The following is a 14,956-nucleotide window of genomic DNA, read 5'->3' as shown; positions in this document are numbered from 1 at the left end:
GCCATATCCCATAGTATATCCTTTGCTGTCATCTCCAAAGGTAATGCTAGGGCCAGCTTTCTCTACAAACTTTGTGAGCAGGGAAGAATCACCAGTCATGTGCCTGGAGCATCCACTATCCAAGTACCACAAATTCTTCTTGTGGTTTCCCTGCACACATTTCACAAACAGATCAATTTGATTTTGGTACCCAAATTGCTTTGGGTCCAGATTTGTTAGTCTTAACAGCTTTTCCCGCATTCTCAACTTTTCTCTTGGATTGAACTGGTTCAATCTTTGGTTTTGGTTGAGAGATTGGAACATCAACATTGTTCTTAAACACATGCATTTGAGGTATGCATACATTGTTCATGCCATGCAAATTTGAATGGAATTGAGGCATGTTAAAAGCATTGAAATATGGATTGAACATATATGGCATGCTGGGCTGAGAATATGAATTGTGAGGCAATAAACCAGGCACCATATTCATAGCAGATATATTCATGTGAGGAACAGATGTCAGAGATGTCATAGGAATAGGCAAAGATAAATTAGGAGCAGTCACAGTTTTACAATTAGCAGATAAATGATTTACACTACCACATTTACTGCAGGTTTTCCTAGGAGCACTTGCATTGGAAGTGTAATTAGTGTGCTTGTTAACTCCTATTTTACCATTTCTATTTCCCTTCTTCTTTTTAGTCTCTTCTGATTTATGCTCACTAGCATCCAACTTCTTCTTATTCTTAATACTGGAGTTAAGAGTGTTGTTAACACTATCACTTGTCTCAGAAGAACTATTCTCACCTTTAACAAAGTTCTTTTTAATAGGACCATATTTCTTGTTGAGCTTCTTGAGAACTTTCTTGTCAACTGGTGAGTTTTTGTTCAACTGATGACTCTCATCAGTTGAGACTTTGCTTTTCAACTGATGATCATCATCAGTATTCTCATCACTTGAACTGTTCTCAGATATCTCAAGAACTTTCTTATTCCTTTTCCATTCATTCTCCACAAAGGTTTCTCTACGTTGCATGTTGATGATATTAGTAGAAACTTCTCTCCCAGATTTCCATTTAGCAATAATCTCTTGTTCCTTATCAAGCTGTTTTCTTATGATCTCTTCTCTTTTCAGAACAACCAAGAGATCATCTTTGGCTGTCTGACACTCAATTTTCAGTTTCTCAAACTCAATAAATTGAGCTTCTAAAGCACTGTTTCTGTCACTAAGAAAGGTGTTAGCCTCCTTAATCCTACTATTTTCCTTAGTGAGAGATTTTAAAGAAACATGCAAATGATACAATTCTGTAGATATTTCATTTATGGTAGCATTGCATTCATCTTTAGTTAACTCAACTAAGTTTGTAGTGAATACCTGACTGCTGCTTCCAGTGATTTCTTCTTGATCTGTGGAGTTAGCCATTAGAGCTAGATTGACAAACTCCTCCTCTTCATCAGAATCATCCCCAGCTGCCCAATCATCCTTTGTGATGAATGCTCTTTCCTTTTGTTTGAGAAGTTCATAATATTTCTTTTTGTAGTCAATGTTTTCACTTGACTTCTTCTCAACTTTAGGCTTTCTGCACTCATTTGCAAAGTGACCTGCATTCCCACAGTTGAAGCCCTTGAATTTTGATCTATCAACCATGCTTCTATCAGACTTGGGATTGCCTTTAAATGATTTTGCAGAATTGAAATTCTTTTTGAATTTCAGTTTGGAGAATCTTCTTGACAGGAAGGCTAGGTGCTCATCAATTCCATCACTTTCTTCACCAGAATCAGCTACATCTTTCTCTTTTCCTTTTCCTTTTCTTGACTCTGAGCTCTCTTCTTTGACCAACTTCTCAGTTTCTTAAACTTGAGACTTTCCCTTGTCCTTGACAGCATCATCAAGAGATGCAACTAGAGCCACATATGAATGCCCTTTCTTTTGGCTTTTCTCAATCTCTCCATCTTGCTCCATTTCAAGCTCATAAGTCTTTAAGGTTCCATACAGTCTCTCTAGAGTATGGTCTTTGAATTCTTGTGTGTTTCTGAGAGAGACTGTCATAGGTTTCCATTCTTTGGGAAGAGCTCTTAAGAATTTCAAATTTGAATCCTTAACTTGATATACTCTTCCAAAAAGTTTTAGACCATTTAACAGTTTTTGAAATCTGTTAAATGTGTCACTCAAACCTTCACCAGACTTGAAATGGAATGACTCATATTGTTGAATCAGAAGCTGCATTTTGTTTTCTCTTACTTGCTCATTCCCTTCACAGATGGTCCTGATGGTGTCCCAAACTTCTTTGGCACTTGTGCAGCTGATAACACTATCAATCATTTCTTGATCCAAACCATTGAACAGAAGGTTCATGGTTTTCTTGTCCTTGTGCACTTCTTCATTATCTTCTTGAGAATATTCATGGATAGGTTTTGGAATCATTTTACCTACCATATCTTCACCATCAGCTCCCATACTGGTGCAGACCTTCATTGGGACATGAGGTCCTTTCTCAATGCAGTTCACATAGCTTTCATCAATGGACAACAAATGCAAATGCATTCTCACTTTCCAGTGAAAGTAGTTGTCTTTGTCAAGAACAGAAATCTTCACTCCAGCATCCTTCTTTCCCATCTTTCTTTAGCAGTGTTGATCTTTTTCCCTGTTTGTTGGGAACCTGGCTCTGATACCAATTGTTATTTTACACTAACTATAAGAAAGATTGTAGAAGGGGGGGTTGAGTACAATCTTTTACAAATTTAAAAGACTCAAGAACAATACACTAAGAACACAGCAAACAGAAAAACACCAAGTATTAAAAATACGGGTGGATTGAATGATCCACCCGTGAGATTTTATATAAAAGAATCTGTGGATTGTTTACAATTCGCACAGCTGCTGGTTCATCGCTCAAGAACAAGTTCTAACTCTCAGATTTTCTCTTAAGTAATTTGAACAAGTTCAACTGATGCTTCTAACTTGGTTATATACTCCAAGTTTTACAAAGCTTTTAACTAGATTACAAAACGCACTCTGATCTAAAAACAATGCTGCATATCTTTGTCTTATGCATGCTTTCTGAGATGTCTTCATCTTTGACCATCATCTTGATTTGATCCAGATTGCATTGCATGAGATAAGTATGTTTCTGCTTCTTCTTTATTTTCCTAATTAGGCTTCCATGTCTATTTTAGTGTAATTCGATCCATGTGATTTTCGATCCATGTGATTTGTCAGACTTGAGCTCTAGTCGCTTTCAACTGCTCTTTGTTTCATCAGTTGAAAGTTCTGGTTACTTTCAACCGCTCTCGGCTTCAGTTGAATGTTGCGCTAGTCTCATCAGTTGAATGAATTACGAGCTTCATCAGTTGAATGTTGTTCCAATCTCATCAGTTGAATTTCCTTGCATCATCAGTTGAATACTTTGTCTTTAGTTGAATGCCTGGTTTTCATCAGTTGAAACATGGTTCAGTCTTCATCAGTTGAATAGTTACATCTCATCAGTTGAATGTCCTTCACTTAGATAAAATTACATGGCATTTGATATTTACAATTAGCCATCCTATTCTACCCATCCGTTGACAATTCCCAAAGACAAGAAATATAACAATTACAACTGAAATTTGATAAAGATACTAAGTAAGACATGTTACAAAGTGTTTATGTTATCATCAAAAATTATTGATTCCTAACAATCTCCCCCAATTTATGACTGGAGAAGATGCAGACATAAATTCTACACTTGATGATAACGTACAACATTTGGAGTCCAATAACGTAGTAAGTAAGAAGTTATATGAAATACGACCTTCTTGTATTATTCTCATCTGGTTCTTCCTCTTTTGCTTTTTTCTGAATACACATACAATCAAGCTCAGGCCTAGCAAAATCATTACAATTGACCCTGTTAAGATGACTATGATTTTCTCATTTTCGCTTCCCATACTGCAGTCACCTGGTTAGGAATATATATTGGTAAATCAAGTTTATATAATATAATGCTCTAGTACATCGCGTAAATTGATAAGATAGTATTGCAAGATAGATTTCAAACAACTTGGAAGCATTTTATGTATACATGCTGTTCATCAGGATATTATTCTTATTATTAAGTATCATATAAGGTTGTAATATGAATCATGTAAATATAATCATGATATTAAATATTGCACATATAAGCTCATCATAAAAAGGGATCATCTACTCCGAACTTACATAATAATAAATGAAAAAAAAAGATTGACTCCCAATTATTTAGAAGAGATTTTCTCCACAATCCTCTTATCATGTACTCAGCTCCAACCAAGGAGTCAATAAATAGTAGTAGATGATTTATAATATAGATAGATGTATGTCCATTAAGTACACATATAAATTAAATGCTTTAACAGAGTATATGTACCTCTACACGTACCACATCAGGCACCACACACGGTCTACATGATTCAAATCAATCTGCAAATCATGAACAAAAGTATAGAAATCGCGCATTTGGAAAAATATAATCAACTATAACATAACAAATAGTGTAGAAATTATTATCTATTTCTCATTATATATCTAATTAATTATAAGTAATGATCAATTAATAGAACTCTCAAATTTTAGAATGAAGAGGCTTTGTATTAAATCTACGACATCAAAATTCTTCCATTCTGATCAGCAGAGGAAGCAAACAATTCATATCATTTCCTTCCTGCAAAGTTCAACATGCATTTTCAATTCTATTATGCTCTTTTTCAAACTAAATTTTCAGACATATTTATGGCAAGCAGAGCTATAACGGTATAAGTACAGTGACAGACTTGAGCTACATATTTAACACATGATCATAATCAAATTTATACAAACAATTTGGTGGAAGAGGATATTACATAAAAAGAGGGAGATCAGTGTGATTACATATATTTAAAAATATGAAACAAATATTAACAATTTAAAGACCTATTAAAATCGGTGATTAACATTAAAGAGGAATTAAAGGAAAAAGTACTAAACACATTCTGCAGTCACGCTTTATAAGTTTGATTGCCCGATTTTGCAAGGTATGCAAGGTACATAAAATCTTTAACATCATCACTTAAAAGAAAAACAAAATCAAACACATGTGTAAAAGAACACTTGGTATGCAAATTAAATGGAGAAAAAAAATTACATATGTAACCTAACCGGTTTGAACACTTAATAATCGAACACACATTCTCTCCCGGAACTCCAATCAAACACCTGGTAAAATCACTTATATGATCTAATTCTCTCCCGGAACTACAATCAAACACTTGGTATGCAAAAAGATTCATATTGTATAAAAATTCTCAAATAATACAACTGAATTGAAAAAAATGAAGAGAGCTTTAATCAAATAGTTTATATGCATTCACAGTCATTGATGTTTCTACTTGCCTCGGGTGTTATGAGATTCGTCACATCTGCTGCAATCAAAGGCTGATGCATATGATTTTCAATTACAAATCTGCATACATAACATTTGAAATTAATTAGTACAAATCTCTAAAATCATATATTAAAAATATGTCGGCAAAAATGAAAAACAAAGCAGGTCAAAAGATGAGATATGTAGAACTAAATAGTAGTATTATGACTTTATGAGTGAATGAATGTGATCTCAGATTTAAGAAAGATTAAAGTGAAAAAAATGAGAAGTTTGAATTTGAAATTTTGAATCCGTGCGTGTGTATCAATGTGCTTCGTGTGTGTGGGTTTGTGTAAGGCTGTGTACTGCAGTGTTGGAGAACGGGCTTATACTTTTGTTACATGCTTAGAACCAAATACACGCGTGTTGATTCATCAGGAAAGCATGGTATGTATCAGCGTAGTATTATACTGAATACCGTATATTTAGGAGGGCAAAGGTGACATTTCCATAGGGAATGGCCTTCAGGCTTTATAATTTAAAGTGATTACGGTTATCAATTGCATCAGCCTAGACAGTCAAATGTCCATCTTTGTCCACGTTGTAATCATAAAAGAATGTGTTTTTGACGTCTCATGTTTTAATTTGAATTTTTTCAGCATCATACTCCTCGATGCGTGCTTTCACATCCTGCTTGAAATTTCTAACATTTGATGCTATAACGCCCACATTCTCATATGAATCAATCATTTCTTTCATTACATCATGAGCTTGTACATGGCCAATATTTGCCCCGGCTAAATCAAACATAACTTTTTTTATATAAAAAAGTTCACATTTCTATGACATCATAGGAATTGTTCGCCTTCTTTAGATGTTAAAGGATGATTAGTACTTCACTAAAATGTACCTATAATGTAAGCACTTGAAGTAGCAGGTTTATGATTATTTATGTTTCACAATTACATTTGGGAGAAGTTGTTCTCCTCCGCTTGATCAGCCTTCTACCAGCGGCTACTTAATAAGTTGCAACATTATTACATACAATGTACTCATGTTTGAAATTAGCATATTTATCATATCTAGTGGTACTCTTCCGCACACCGAACCCACTTGTGCGATCGTAATTTTTGTAACAATTATATGCCTCATGCAAAGTTGAAAATATGTGATTTTCACATAGCTTTATATCACTACGCCATAAAAAGCCTTCTGCAACATAAAATTTATGATGCAACAGGGGGCTAATATGTTGCTAAAGGTCCATAAAAGAGCTGAGGTAACATATTTTATATGATAGTTTTTTTCATGTTGCCCTAGGGGGTCTAAGGCAACATCTTTTTCTCCTAAATCAACAGAAAATATATGTTAGTAAAGTCTATGTAAGCTAACATTTTATTCCCCTAACCCATCATTATTTTTTGTTACCTAAGAGTGTTTGATTTTCTTTAAAAATAATGGGCCCCACCTGGCTGCCACGTGGCAATGTGGGGCCAGTTAATTTGGCAACATTTGCACAAGCTACTGCAACATTTTAAAAAAAAACAATTTTTGCAATATTTAAGCTAGCTAGTGGAACATTTTACCAAATTTTTTTTGGCATATATGCTCTAAATATACTATACTTCCCAAAATAAACAATTCCAATAAACCATACTTAAAATCTTTACATCAAACATCCAACATCCAACATGTAACTACTAAAACATCCAACATCCAGCTACCAAAACATCCAATTCACCAACTACTTAAACCACCATCAAATTCATAACAATAAACGTATCCTTTATTTTTTGCCTCCAAAGAAGTCTTGTCAGCTTCCCTATAGCCCGATCAACAGCTTCCCGCCCTTTAACTTTAGAAACTACTACTTTATCATGATCTGCATGGTTAAGAATGGTCAAAAGAGTATTAATAATGAATGATTAAGTTAAGAATGATAAAGATGCATGGTTTGGAGTATTCTGACCATGTTACATATTTGAAAGTGGTTTATCGTTTGAATTGAGATGTAGAAGAATGGGTGTTGAATATGAGATATTGTGAATTAGAAAGAGAGTTTTGTAGATAGATATGATGTGAATGATAGAGAGTATGTGGAATTGAGTCTAGTTATCAGAAGTAATATTGTGAGTGAGATAGAACGTTAGTCTTAACGACGACGCTTCAAGCTAACCGGGATTTCTTCTGATATCAAGATGAGCCAACTTCATTGCGAACGATAATGTCTACAAGGGATCTTACGAAGCTATCACGAGCGAGAACGTCAAGAAGAGGACATACCTTGAACAACGGCTTATGGGAGCAGAGCAAGAATTTGAGAAGACCTTGGCAATATCTTTCTTCAATAAAAACTTATTTTAATTCTTCTCATCATCATTAAGTCCTTATTGGGATATCTTTTCTACAAAAGTTTTGATAAATGAGATTTCTTATTTCTCGAATGACGAGAAAACATTGGTATTGATTATTGATATTGGTATTGATTCTTGGTGTGTGATAAAGGTTATTGTGAGAAGACAATGATATTTCTTGATATTCCTTGATATTCTTTGATATACCTTGATATTCCTTGGTACTCTTTGAGATTCCTTGATATTCCTTCTATCTGATTGGGATGAACAACCCTATTTATAGGGGACACAAGGTATACCTGTCTGTGTGATAGGAGTTGGATGGGACGCCATCACTTGTGTGTGTTGTGATTACAAGAAGGTTAACGACCTTTAGTAGTGTCTAATATAGGCATGCAACACTAAGTTCGTTTGATCATATTGATCTCTCAGTCACTCATTTAGTCCAACATGACCTATTTTATACACATCTGGTTCACATCCTAAATTCTCAAAGATTGATTTTTGGGAAATGAATTCTGCAATTGGGAAAGATTGATGCTCCTATTTCTTTAAAGTCAAAGGTATGCCAAGGTCGATTAAAGGTGGGGGATGATAGTACGAAGCGTGTACATTTTCGTTCTCTTCGCGGATTCTGAGGACAGAATCCTTATAAGGGGGGTAGAATGTAACATCCCAGATTTTCAGAATTTGTTTATTAATATAGAAATAAGTTTTTGAATATTATTATTGGCTTTAATTGATTTCTTTCTGATAAGATGAATGGTCTGTGTAGTATGAGTATAATTGTGATGTGGAATATAAGGTTTAAACAGAATATGCATTCTTCTTCTATGATTTCGTATATCTTGACGACCCGGATTTTTTTTCAAAAATTGTTTATCGTTATGAAAGTTATTTTCTTAGAAAGAAGGAATAAAGTTTAATATGTTATTCTAGTTTAATGTGTTTTTAAATTTGTATATTTAAACTCCGGGTTATTGTTTTATCAATACAGGGTTGTCTTTTCAAAATTATATTTTATATAATTGATTTTAAAGATTTAAAAGATTGCTATGTGAGTTACATGGCTAAGTGTTGCATGTGAAATTGTGAGTTTAGTTAGTTATGATAATTTAATGTGAATATTGCATGAATTTTGGTGTAAATTGATTTTCTGTAATTGGTATTAATATGTGCCAGAACTGTGGGTTTAATTATTGATATTATCAGAATGAGTCATGTGTTATTTAGATATTTTCAAATGATTTATATATGGATATATGAGTATCCTTTCAAAACTTATTTCAAATATTATTTCTGAAAATACAGAGGTTTGTCATGTAAAAGTTAGATGGTTGATATGTGAATATATGTATTACATGATTAAGTGTTACGTGTGTAATGGTCGTGTAACCAGTTATGGTTATTTACGAATATTATTTGAATATTTGGTAAATTATTTGATAACTAGTTTTCTATTTTGATTGCTTATATATGTTGCAATCACGAGTTTTCAATTTTCATATTCTCATAATAAAATATGGAACATTTGGATATTTTCTAGATAATTTATGAATAATATGTGATATTTATATGAATATTTGTGAGACTTGTGTTATCTGGTTTATTGAATTGACTGCTCATATATGTTCGGATTTGAGATATTTCCATTTTGATATGATCGGGATAAAATATAGTTTATTTAGATATGTTCATATCGATTTTTGGATTGCTATGTGATTTTATAATCGATTTATGAATTTAATTTTGTTTAATTATTAATTATATTTAAATAGTTATTTAACAATTTAAACCCCGCGGGCGTTCGGGAAAATTTCGCCATTAAGCTATTTGGGACATTCTGAGCATTTTTCGTGTTTTAACTTTTTCAATCCGGAGTACGGTTTGCCCCGTAAATGGTCCGGTACGATTTTGTTAATATTTTTAAAGTTAATAATTATCTGGTTGTCTCGTAATGCGTGAAGCATATTCCAGCAATATTCCAAAGCATATTCAAGGAATATTCCAAAGCATATTCAAGGAATATTCTCTTATCTTCCTCTATAAATATCCCTTACCAGTTTATTTCGCGCGTACAATCATTTCGTCAGTTTCTCTGCACGAATACCGAGAGAAGACGAACGGGTGTTCTTCGTGTTTTTCATAATCAAACGAGGATTTGAAGGCGTTATTGGAATCCGATGGAGGCGTATAAATAGTCAAAACGAAGCTCTGGACGCGTAGAATCTAGTACAATCATCCGTTTATGTGCAGATTTGTCAGGTGATTTTATATTAATTTTACAAAATTCGAATTATTATGATTTAAATAGTGAATTTTTGCAAACGTGATGTTTTGATTGATTTGATGATTCCATGTTGTAGAGCATCTTCTTCCATTCGTTTTCATATATTATATGTCGATTTTTGACTTCCATAACATATAGAAATAAGGGTTTGATTCTTGAGATGTGTTCTTGAATGTTTTTGAGGTGTTATTGAATATTTTTAATTGGAATTGGGGGTTCACGAACGGCTGAGTCTGGGTTTAATTGGATAGTACCACTGGATAGCTTGCGTGATTCCCAATCGATCCCCGTATTCAGTTTTTAAGTTGGTAGCCTGTGGAGCCCCGCCGGAGTTGAAGAACTAACGGCGGCGGCGAAGCTTTGAGCCGGATTTCCGGCCAAGTGCAGTTTGGTACCCCAACTTTTAAAGATGATGAAGTCATCGTACCCAAGTTTTGAATCTTACAAAACACCCCCTGTAACTTTGAAAAGTTGCAGTTTGAACCCTGGACAAAACTTTCAAAAGTTTACAAAATAAACCTTCTGATTTAATTTTCTAAAATTGTTTTTAATTAATTATTTTAAATTCCAAAAATAATTTTTAATTATTTCTTTATTCAAAAATAAATCTAAATTAGTTTTTTAATTAATTTTAATTAGTAATTAAATATTTTAATTGGTCAATTAATTTAAATATTAATTGATTAATTAATTTAGTTAATTATTAATTGATTTTAATTGATTAATTAATTAGATTTAATTGTTCCTTTGGATTTAAAAATTCTGAAAAATAGTTTCGAGCTTTGAATTATTTTTCTAAAATATGTTCGAGGCTCGTTAATTGATTTCAAATGATTTTGGACCCGATCTTGAGCAATCGGACTTGATTATTTATTCAAAAATGGATTCTTTTACCCGTTTTAATTCCGAAAAATGTCTAGAAATTCCAGAAAATTCCTGAAAAATCATTTTTAACCTGAGACTTGATTTGACATCAATTGGGATGGGAGACCTTATATGAAAAATGTTGTCTGCTATCTGTTTGATATGTTATGTGCCAACAGGAGAGTTAGAAAACGGTTTTGCTTATAACTTTTGATCGGTAATTCAGAATGGAGTGAAACGAAAAAGAGATTAAAGCTTATAAAGTCTATTTTAATATGACATAATAATATGGTGGAGTATAGAATGTGAATAATTGTTGTTAAATGTATAGAATATGATTATATGTGATCTAATTGTTATTAATGATTGCATGGACTATCTGGTTGTTCGAGTATTACATACATGTAATAAATGATTGAATGACATAGTGTCGTGTCTTGATAAATGTCGGATAAAAGCATATGGATTATAGTGATTGGATTTGATTGGTTGATTGTTGATTGAGATAGGATAACAGGTGGATAGTCTAATAAATAGACGAGACGATGTCGGATTTTCGATAAGATTTATATGATATTTAATTGATAAAATGTTATGTGAAATATTATTAGACTATATGATAGAGTCAAAGCATGATTATATGCTAAGTGATATCTGATAAGTGCATAGACATTATATAGGTTGATATGTGATAATGTGTTGAATGTTATCGATATACGCGATATGTATATGCGATAGGTTATGGTACCGAGTTTGATAAGTAGAAATAAGAATCAATAGATGGTTTAGTGATTATGGTAGTATTTTATTCTCATAAAGGATTTGGACGAGATGTATACGAGCAAAGACATTCAGAAGGTCAAACGACGATGCAAAGCGAATAAGAAATAATTCGAAGAGACGAAGTCGTACTACGAATAGAGTATATCCAGAGATGGTCTGGAGGTTATGATATGCACAGATTGTGAGATGGAAAGATAAGATTAAGCTGTGTGTGGAATCGGATTTAAGGCAAGTATTCCTAAATCCTTCCTCATATATATATATTGCATGTTCTGATTATTCTGTCAAGATTATGATATTGTTTATGCTGAGACCCTTCTCAAACAAACTCTTACTTCTGAGAATGAATCCCATGATTGTTTTCTTCTTCCAAGTTTTGAAAGCCAAACACCTAATTACTCTCAACTTTCTATTTTGATCCATTCTTTCCAATCCTCAAGATTTTAAAAATACCAGTTCTACAAATTAATTCGAAGTTCAGACCGTCATTGAAGCATGTGTTGCTCAGTGAATAGTTAGGAATTTCCTGAACTATGATTTATCAAAAGACAGACTGTGGTTTATGAAATGTTGATTCCCAAAAGTTGATTTGAAATATTTCTGTTGCTGAATGATTATGATTCTGTTCTGTTGATTCAGTTGTCTGTTGATTTAAATTGTTAGAATTGGATTAGTTTTTATAAAATATGTGGACCAGATTCGTGGTCAGACCAGATTCGTGGTCAATTATAGGCCAATGTGTGCCTTGGATCCAGTATAGAGAACAGGGCTGTGTGCCATGTTCGGGGTTAGTGCGTGACTGATCAGCAGCCTAACCTTTGGTTTTTAAGTAAAAATGTGATGAATCCAATTCGACAATTCCTCTGTAAGTTTGAATTCTGATTTCAATTGCTGATAAGAATTGTGAAGTTTTCAATTACATATCCTGAACTTGTGAACCCTGATAAGATATTTCAGGACTATTGTTGCTTATATACACTTGCTGAGCATTGTTGCTCACCCTTGCTATGCCTTTTTAACCATTTCAGAAAAGCTTAGAGATGAATTGCTTGATTGAGATTGCGAGTATGGCTAAGGCTAAGCGAGAAGTCAGAGTTATAGAACATCCAGAGGACAAGTGGAATGTCCAGGGAGATTGTCAAGGTTGGTTCTAGATAGAATTGTATTGATGAAGCTGCAAGTCATAATTGAAATAGATTGACAGTGATCCTTCTTATCGAAGATGATCTGAGATTGTAAGACATTGTTTATTGATAGTGGTTGATTCTAATTTCAATACTGTAACCTGGATGCGATCCTGTTTTAAGGGGGTTAAAGTGTATTCTTTAAAATCTTTTATTAAAGTTGTCAGGTTTTAAATCCTTTGATTTTTATTACCTTTTCAAAAATACAGGTTTTCAAAAGTGTTTTAAAATGATTTTGTGTAGTGACGTCAGAATCCAGACCCCCGGATTCTCGGGCTGTCACAGTGACTGCAAGAACTGCCCGAGTCACCAACGTTTGATATAATTAAGACATCGCCCTGAAAAGAATCATAGTGAAATCTTAATATAATAGCACTATGGAAGAACATAATTTGATAGATAAGGTAGAGCTTGAATAAAGAAATGCATTGTTTCAGTCTACTTATTACTCACCTGCCTAACAATGGACATAGTTGTTGTACCATTGTTAAAAGAAAAAAAAGCATTGATAGGAAAGCTAATAGCAGAAGAAAAGCGTAAGAAAGAAATGCACAAGGAAAATGTGAATTAAGACGTAAATGGAAAGAAAGAGTACATGTAACCTGACCAACATACAGTCACCAACATGTAGAAGCACATTAACATCCTTTTATTTCAACTCCAAAACCTTCCCTCCGCCTCCTTTATAGCAATATTAAATCTGTAACAAAAATCCCCCAACATCAACAACAAAAATCACCCTCATTTCAAATTAACCTAATCATTCCTATGCATATTCTTTCTCATCACATTCAAATCTATATAACATCATACTGATCTTACGATACAAACATCAATTCATAAATAAAAATCAATCTTAACAACATTCATATTATTAAACAAGAGCAACCAATTAAAACAAATAAATTAAAGTGAAATTTTTAGGTATTAATTGGGCAGATGTGTTAAATGTGTTCTGTAAAATAGAGCATAACAACATATTTAAAAACAGAGCATAACAGCACAATTAAAAATACATACTTTGAAATCAAAAAATTAGTTTAAAATAATAAAATAAAAGTAAAAAACAGATAGCAAGAATTTATTGAGGAATCAATATATACTGTAAATTCTATGTACAAAATTAAAAGGGTGTTCATGTTAAATTGATAGCAAAGGTATAAAAGAAGAGGATCAGCTAAAAAATGAACAAATAAATATATCTCCCAAACCTTATCTAGAATCACTGAAGATAGTACCAGATGCATATTATCTTGACATGAAACCAGAACCCAATTAACAAACTGAAAATCAAGGTTATAGAGTTTGAAAGCAGAACCAACTTACAAAATGTCCCTGAAGCTTGACATTTGGGGCCTCCCAACCTCCGTAAGCATCACCTGGAGTTGGGAATCTTGCATTCTTCCTCAAGCTCTAAATAAGACTATTAACATCCAATAACAACAAATATTGTTGAGCTTGCCAATGTATCAAACTGGAATCGAGTCTGAAATTATCTAAAGGCACCCCCCTAAGAAATCCCCCACCAACTTTGAAATGACCTGGATTCTAAAAAAATTAAAGTACCAAAACCTTAATACCAAATTTAAAATGCAAACACCTAGCCGAAAAAGCCCTGTAATCAAAAATAATGTGCAAGTAGATGTAGTTTAAGTGATAAATGAGCTGTAAATACGAATAAAATAAAGAAACGAAGCTCTGATTTGAAGGACCAAAACCCTAATTAGGAGTAACAAAGCCTAGACCCTTCGGACAGAGCCCTTATTTGAATTCTAACAGCCAATTAAGCCCTAATTTGAAATCTAACAAGCAATTGAAGATAGAGATGTGCCATAGAAATGAGAGAGACGATGGAGATGAGAGAGACGAGAGGTTATTGAGTAAAAAGAGAGGTGTGATTCAGTAAAATGCGGCGGGTTAGCGAAAATTGAAGTCCAGCTTCACCCATTTTGTGTGAATTTCACTGGGAACTGTGCCTTATATTAATTTCACAAGTAAAATATTTTTTTATATTTTAATAAATAAATAATTTCATTATTATTTATAAATAAATCTATTTATTTAATCAAGTCCTTTTCAAAGTTGTTTTTATATAATTAAAATGTATTTGATTTATATTATTACACAATTGTATTTTTTTAT

General features: G+C 33.1%; 2 long non-coding RNA genes across 5 annotated transcripts; both read right to left on the bottom strand.

Moving 5' to 3' along the window:
- Positions 1-3,727: 3,727 nt before the first annotated feature.
- On the bottom strand, positions 3,728-5,127 carry LOC108202197 (uncharacterized). Its single transcript, XR_001803020.2, has 3 exons — positions 4,964-5,127; positions 4,368-4,420; positions 3,728-3,920 (listed from the first exon to the last, which is right to left on the bottom strand). It is a non-coding gene; the product is annotated as an uncharacterized LOC108202197 (long non-coding RNA).
- A 1,837-nt stretch (positions 5,128-6,964) lies between these two features.
- On the bottom strand, positions 6,965-14,751 carry LOC108202997 (uncharacterized). Of its 4 annotated transcripts, none has more exons than XR_010287949.1 (4): positions 14,141-14,751; positions 13,410-13,514; positions 7,623-13,152; positions 6,965-7,221 (listed from the first exon to the last, which is right to left on the bottom strand). It is a non-coding gene; the product is annotated as an uncharacterized LOC108202997 (long non-coding RNA). The 4 variants fall into 4 exon arrangements; XR_010287948.1 differs by having other exon boundaries at positions 13,417-13,514; XR_010287950.1 differs by having other exon boundaries at positions 13,422-13,514.
- Between the last annotated feature and the right edge of the window lie 205 nt (positions 14,752-14,956).

The sequence above is a fragment of the Daucus carota genome, chromosome 9, assembly GCF_001625215.2.
Source record: "Daucus carota subsp. sativus chromosome 9, DH1 v3.0, whole genome shotgun sequence".
Classification (NCBI taxonomy): domain Eukaryota; kingdom Viridiplantae; phylum Streptophyta; class Magnoliopsida; order Apiales; family Apiaceae; genus Daucus; species Daucus carota.
This window is presented reverse-complemented; position numbering and strand designations above follow the sequence as displayed.